At 41.2% G+C, this 6,497-nt stretch overlaps 1 pseudogene; it reads left to right on the top strand.

The window, feature by feature from the left end:
- Positions 1–6,276, top strand: part of LOC142858165 (high affinity immunoglobulin epsilon receptor subunit alpha-like) — a 69,079-nt pseudogene extending 62,803 nt beyond the window's left edge.
- Positions 6,277–6,497: the final 221 nt, after the last annotated feature.

A 6,497-nucleotide genomic window follows, 5' to 3' on the forward strand; every position in this document is an offset into this window, starting at 1 on the left:
GAGGCAATCAGCAGACTAAGTAGGAGAGGGTCAGTAACTGAGAGAAACCCAAAGCATTTCAGCCATTGTTCTCAATGATCTGGAGGGTTCTTAAATGGAGCATCATAGTGGCTGAGACATTGATTTTGGAGTCATATTTTTACATGCATAAACCCCCAAATTTCCATTTAATAGATGGCATGATAACACAGATTCCATAACCTTTCTAGTTTCCTACCAATAAAATATAGATTGTAATAAAATCTAATTAATTTAGACAGTAATATCTAACCCATAAGATTTTTTATGAATAGTATCAGTTATATTTACACAGTGCCTGGCACCTATCAAGGGATTCAATTAGTACTTACTTTATTCTGCAGTCCCCTATACCCCATGCTTCTAAGATGCAAACCAATACTTGTGCATTGAATGGTACCTTAAGGAAGCCTGTGGCTCTGCTGAGACCCATGGTCCTCAGCCACCAGATTCTCGGTGTGCAGCTTCAGGTTCAATGGGAGCAATTGGGTGACTATAAAATTGCCCAATTTGGCACAACATTGTTATTATCTCTGGAGAAAGCCAAGCCCAGGCGAAGCTGATGAGTGAACCAGATATGGTGCAGAAAACATTTCCTTCTCCTTTTTGGTTTCAAGCCTATTTTTGGAACCGTACAGCTCTCTGGCACAGCACTTGAAGGCACAAAGGCAAAAGCTACTGCCACTGGAGGGTCTGCCCAGCTGTGGCTGGCCCTGCTGCTCACCTGAAAGTATGGATTCATGCACTCTCCACCCCAAGGGACCAAAACGCATCTAGAGGGCACCAGGGTGGGGATGCTGATGGTTTTTTTGGGGGACCTTGCAGCACATAGGCAAACCATGGGGGCATTTCCTGGCACTGTTTAGTAGAGAGGAACACAGGAAACTGGGATGAGCAGCACCTCAGTGGGAAACCAGGCTAATAGCTTGGACCTTTTCAGTCCTCTGACATCCATTAGAAAACAAAGCAGATGACAATGGAGAAGGATATAGGAAAGAAAAAAGTTTCTTCTCCCCATTGATCATTAAAACTTCATTGTAGTATGATTTCTAAATGATTTTAATAATAAAAACCCGGAATCAGATAGTAGGGGGTGAAAGCTGAAAGATTAGAGAAGCAGAGCAGCCAGCCACTAGTTCTTACCTCTACAAGATCCTCAGACCAAATGGGGTGACCTGTTTCAAGTCCTCAGACTGATTGCATTGAGCTCCTGTCTCCTTCCCACTTACATACCTTCCTCCTCTTGCCATATACCCTCCTGTCTCTTCTTTAATAGTGCTGGGATTAAAGACATGTGACTCCCAAATACTGGGATTAAAGGTGTAAGTGAGTTATCACTGCCTGGCTCTGTTTCTCTTGTAGACTCGATCAATCTTGTGTAGCCCAAGGTGGCCTTGAACTCAACAGAGATCATTCTGCCTCTGCCTCCTGAGTGCTGGGATTAGAGGTGTGTGCCACCACTGCCTGGCTTCTAAGACTGACTGGTGGCTTGGCTCTGCACTCTGATCTTCCAGCAAGCTTTATTTGTTAGATCACAAGCAAAATATCACCACACTTCACGGATGTAGGTTTCATTCCTACACCAATCCCGGACCTCTTATGTCCTGGAAGTTGGGACTAGATGCTAACTTGCCCTTTATTCATTTTGCAGCTCTGGGTGTCACACTATCGAGCGAGTCCTTTGTCTTTGTTCCTCCGATGTGTCTGAGCATTGCTCTCCACTTGTGTGACTCTATACCACCATATTTGTTTCCTAATGACTGCGAATCTTTCTCACCCTGGACAGCCTGTTTCCTAGCCGTGCCTTATCTATTCCTTCTTTCCCCTTGTTCAAAAATTTTCTGTGTACCAGTTTCCCCTTTCAAGTCGTCTCTTCTTTGGCTTGAGCCACCAGCAGTGTCTTACACTGACATGCCTCAGCTGCTGTTCTAGGCCTTTCACACCTGCTCACCTGACATCCACATTACTATTCTTATTGGTGTGCTATAACTGAGAGTCCTCTATCTCAGATTACGTCACTTAGTGGAGGTTGTACAGCTGACAAAGACTTGATTCTATCGTAAGTCCCTGAGATCTGAATATTGTTCCTTGACTCTATCTCCCTTTGTCACCACTATTTAGCTATTTATTTAGCTTCTGCTTAAATTTTCACTGCATCTCCTTGCTCCTGAAAGCCATCCAAGAATGACACTGTCTTAGCACTTCGGACTGGAGAGGGAGGGGGAGGGGAGTGGGGGGTGGGGAATGGGAGGAGGGGGAGGGAAAAGGGAGGCGGAGAGGAGGCAGAAATTTTTAATAAAAAAATAAAACTGATATAAAAAATGACTGTCTAAATTTCAAATATTCCTCATCCTATATATTTACAATTAAATAGTTATAGTAATTTAGACCTTATAAAACTTATATTTTATCAAGTCTATTTTATAGTTTTCTTTTCATTATTATAATTTATTAACATACATTGTATAATAAAGTGTACTAATCCTTTCTGTAGTTTGAAATGATTGACAGTTGTTCCTGACATGTTTTGAAGCCTTTGATATTTATTTATCCATTATTCCTACAGTCAGTCATTTAATAATTATTTATTAAACAATATATACCATTATGATAAGCAATGATTGTGACAAATACCATCTTTATCTGCAAATAGATTACAATTTTCATTTCTAGATATTGAAATTGAAAAGAAGAGAATTAACATAGGTTAACTCATTACATTAGTTTGCTTCTTTCCAAACCTCTTATTTTTGTGCACTACCTTTATATCTCTCTTGGTTGCTTCCTGAGGCCACAACTCTGTTTACTTCACCCTTTATTGCTTTTCCTAGATATCAAAACAGAGATTTGTCACCACCTCTGCCAGGGAAGATGGGACACTAATTGATTATTGGGATATTTGTACTTTTGAGACTGGATAGTTTTCAATGACTTAAAATTTCTTTTATCTTCCCAGTTTTACTTTCTTTAAGCCACTCAGAAATCTGCTGTGTCCTTGAACTGCAATTGAATAAAAATATTTACAGAAAGGAAATTGGCCCTTAGAAGTCATGGAAATAACTCCCCTCAAAAGAACTCTACTAAATGGATCCACGATGGCACCAATTCTAGGGTGACAACTCCACATGTGAATATTGTAAGTGGCACTATTCAGGACAGTGGAAAATACGTCTATCAGAACCAAGGATTTTGCAAGAGTATCTAGAAGTGATGGCATAGAAATTCAACAAATATGGGAATATATATCTGTTGAGGGGTAATGTACCTGAAGATTGGAAGAGTGTTGGTTATTTTAAGACCAGGACTGCCGGGGATTAGACTCAGGACATCTTTGTGTCTTCTCCTGCACTGCTCCTTACATATCTTTCAATAGTCAAAGTCCATTCAGTCATAAATGTTATTCCTCTGCTCTGTTTCTTCTATTTTACATAGATATGAATTATATGGTCAAATGTCATGGCAGACACATGGACACCGAGAAAAGCTGTGTGTGCATACTTGGATCATAGAGCTCGGGGGAAGACTTGTTCTGAACAATCCATGGACCATGAAAGATACTTATGTGCATTCCTCATTTTCTTTACTGTTAATAAAAACAATTCTGATGTTTATTTCATCTTTATTACTCTTTTAGTGTCAAAACTTAATGCAACATATTTAAGTATCAATAAATGTTGAATAAGCATGCTATCTTTTGAATGGATAAGTTGCACATTATTTTTTTCTTTTGAGAGAAAGGTGTTTTAAAGGCTTTAAGCCAATTCTAAATACAAAATAAACAAGAGAGAAGTTATTTATTTCACTGTAAGTTTATTTGAGACGAGTTCTTAAAGGTCTTTACTTAAGTACACTATACAAGATAGCTGTGTTCTCATTCAAAATTTGCCATTTATGAATGTTTTACAATTTTTAAAAGTGGCATTAACCATAAAATATGATTTTTATATCTCATTGAGTCATTATTGACAAATATTCATTGAGTATCTGCCTCCTTCTAAAAACTGTGTTAGGCATTAGGGGCATAGAACCAGACAAAGCCCTGACAATTTGATGCACAGATCTACATAGGGGAAAGTACAGTAAGTAGAAATTAAACAAGTAATTAACATTGATGCATATATTTTAAAGTTTTTTTTACAAACAATAATTAAAAATAGAGTTGAGGACCCTCTCTGAGGAAAGAGAACAAAATTAATTCCCTAAACTAAAACTCCATGGGATGTGTCTGTCTGTCTACTTTTGCTTAACTAGACCCCAAGTATAGCAGATTTGAAGGGGATTCTGCATTTCAAGCCGTGTGTGTGTATGTGTGTGTGTGCTCATCTGGGGCAGGGAGGAGGGGGTGGGTTAGAGAGGAGGGGAGTGAGGCAGGGAGGAGGAGAGTGGGACAGGGAATAGGGGAGTGAGGCAGGGAGGAGGAGAGTGGGACAGAGAAAAGGGGAATGGGGCAGGGAATAGGGGAGTGGGGCAGGGAGGGGGAGAGTGGGACAGAGAAAAGGGGAATGGGGCAGGGAATAGGGGAGTGGGGCAGGGAATAGGGGAGTGAGGCAGGGAGGAGGAGAGTGGGACAGAGAAAAGGGGAATGGGGCAGGGAGGAGGGAATGGGGGCAGGAATGGCTTTGGAGAATTTTTAGCTCTAGACTGACTTTTCAGGGGGATAAAGAATTCACTGGTGTAGAAGTTAGGGTATACATATAATTTTGTCTCTTTTTTTAGTTTATCTTATGAACCAATAAAGGGGTGGATGGATCATCCGTGGATGACCCCTTTTTAATCTGCCCGTGGGCCTGTCTGTCCTTTTCCCCCTGCAGCCCTTCTTCAGTCATACCATGAACGCTCTTCAGACTGACTGATTCTCAGGCCTCTGCAGATGTGGTGATGGAAGGGGTCCTTCCTCATTAGAGCCATGGCTGGAAGAACTGGGATGTTCCTAAAGTGACCTACAACAAGGATGATCTTGGTCTTGCATAATCTTATGATGGCTCCAAAATCTTCATTAGAAATACCACACTCAATGACAGCGGCACCTATTGCTGCTCAGGCAGACTTCATGGGCTGTACTTTACTCTGAGAAACTCAGGCTACAGGGTGAATTGATAAAGAAATATATAGTCTTTAGCAGGTGAAGAGAAAGTGGACATATGAGCTTTTGAAATTGGTACAATCAGGGCATCTGAGCTTGTCTGTGCAATGAGAAGACCCAGGACCTAGCTCCACAGCAGAGTCCTTGCCAAGTCTTGATGCTAACAGCCATGCAGAATGGAATTTTTCTGATGATTAATGGGATAATTTTGTTAAATGACTTTTAAAAACTCTCACGTCCTATATAGACATAAAAGATTACAATTAGTATTTTGATCTCAAAATTGTCTCTTGATCCTGTGAAGAGTGTTTGTATGTATCGAATTGAAGAGGTTTGGGAAACTGAAGGAAGCAAGGGTACAATCATCTTGGAGAGTCTGTATTAGCTGAGGATGGTGGGGAAGGAAATCAACCGTGCAACGAGGTGTGTGTGCAGGTCCTGAAGGAGGAGAGTGAACGCACTGAGGGCTGTCTTGTGGGTTCCTCTATCGCTCCTAAGAAAAGCCACTCTTGAGCTGGGCAGGTGGATCTCTGTGAGTTTGAGGCCAGCCTGGTCTAAAAAAGCTAGTTCCAGGACAGCTAGGGCTGTTACACATAGAAACCTTGTCTCAACCCTCCCCCTGCAAAGTCACTCTTCCTACATGTCATGTAAGGAGGGAACTTTGAAATGCTTGCCTTTGAAGGAAGAAATTTTGCTTTATCTCATTATGCTCATAAAACAAAGCAAGAAGTAAAATCTCAGAATTAAGCTCTGATGGTGTTTGTTACATGCAAATAATCAGTGAAGAGCATTATGTCTCCCATGGATTTCACTGGCTCAAGGGACCACCAGACGGGAGTTATTGGGAAGCACTTATCCCTCCACAGTTCTCTAGAGAGCATGGACTTGGGGGGGCACCCAGAATCTTGGATGTTTTCTCTCTGGTCCTGGATACCCCATCAAGCTAAGGGTGGAGAATCATGCTTGTGTCTCTCTTAAGGAAGATGGATCTCTGAGCCCCCCTTTTCTTTTTCTAATCTGAATTGTACAATTGTTGTATTTATGTCCCGTTCTAGTTTACAAAAGTAAGTATCATTGGCTACAATTAATTGTCCCATTGCTGGTGGTGATTGTTTGCTGTGGGGTTATTGCTCTCAACACAGCAACAGTTCAAACTAATCCTGAAGATTCAGTAGACAAGAAAACACAACAAACCTGGAAACTTAGCTTCTAACCTAGGCACATAAAGGAACTGATGCCATTGCTGGAGAGACAATTCTTACAGTGATTTTTCCATGGCACCCCCAACAGCTTCGCAACTGTCAAAGTCACTCACATTGTCCAAGGAAAAGTCTGTGCCTGAGGATTTGCATAGCTGCTTCATTAGACCGACTGCAGCTGGTTAAGCGACATGTAA

This window comes from Microtus pennsylvanicus, chromosome 10 (genome assembly GCF_037038515.1).
Source record: "Microtus pennsylvanicus isolate mMicPen1 chromosome 10, mMicPen1.hap1, whole genome shotgun sequence".
Classification (NCBI taxonomy): Eukaryota; Metazoa; Chordata; class Mammalia; order Rodentia; family Cricetidae; genus Microtus; species Microtus pennsylvanicus.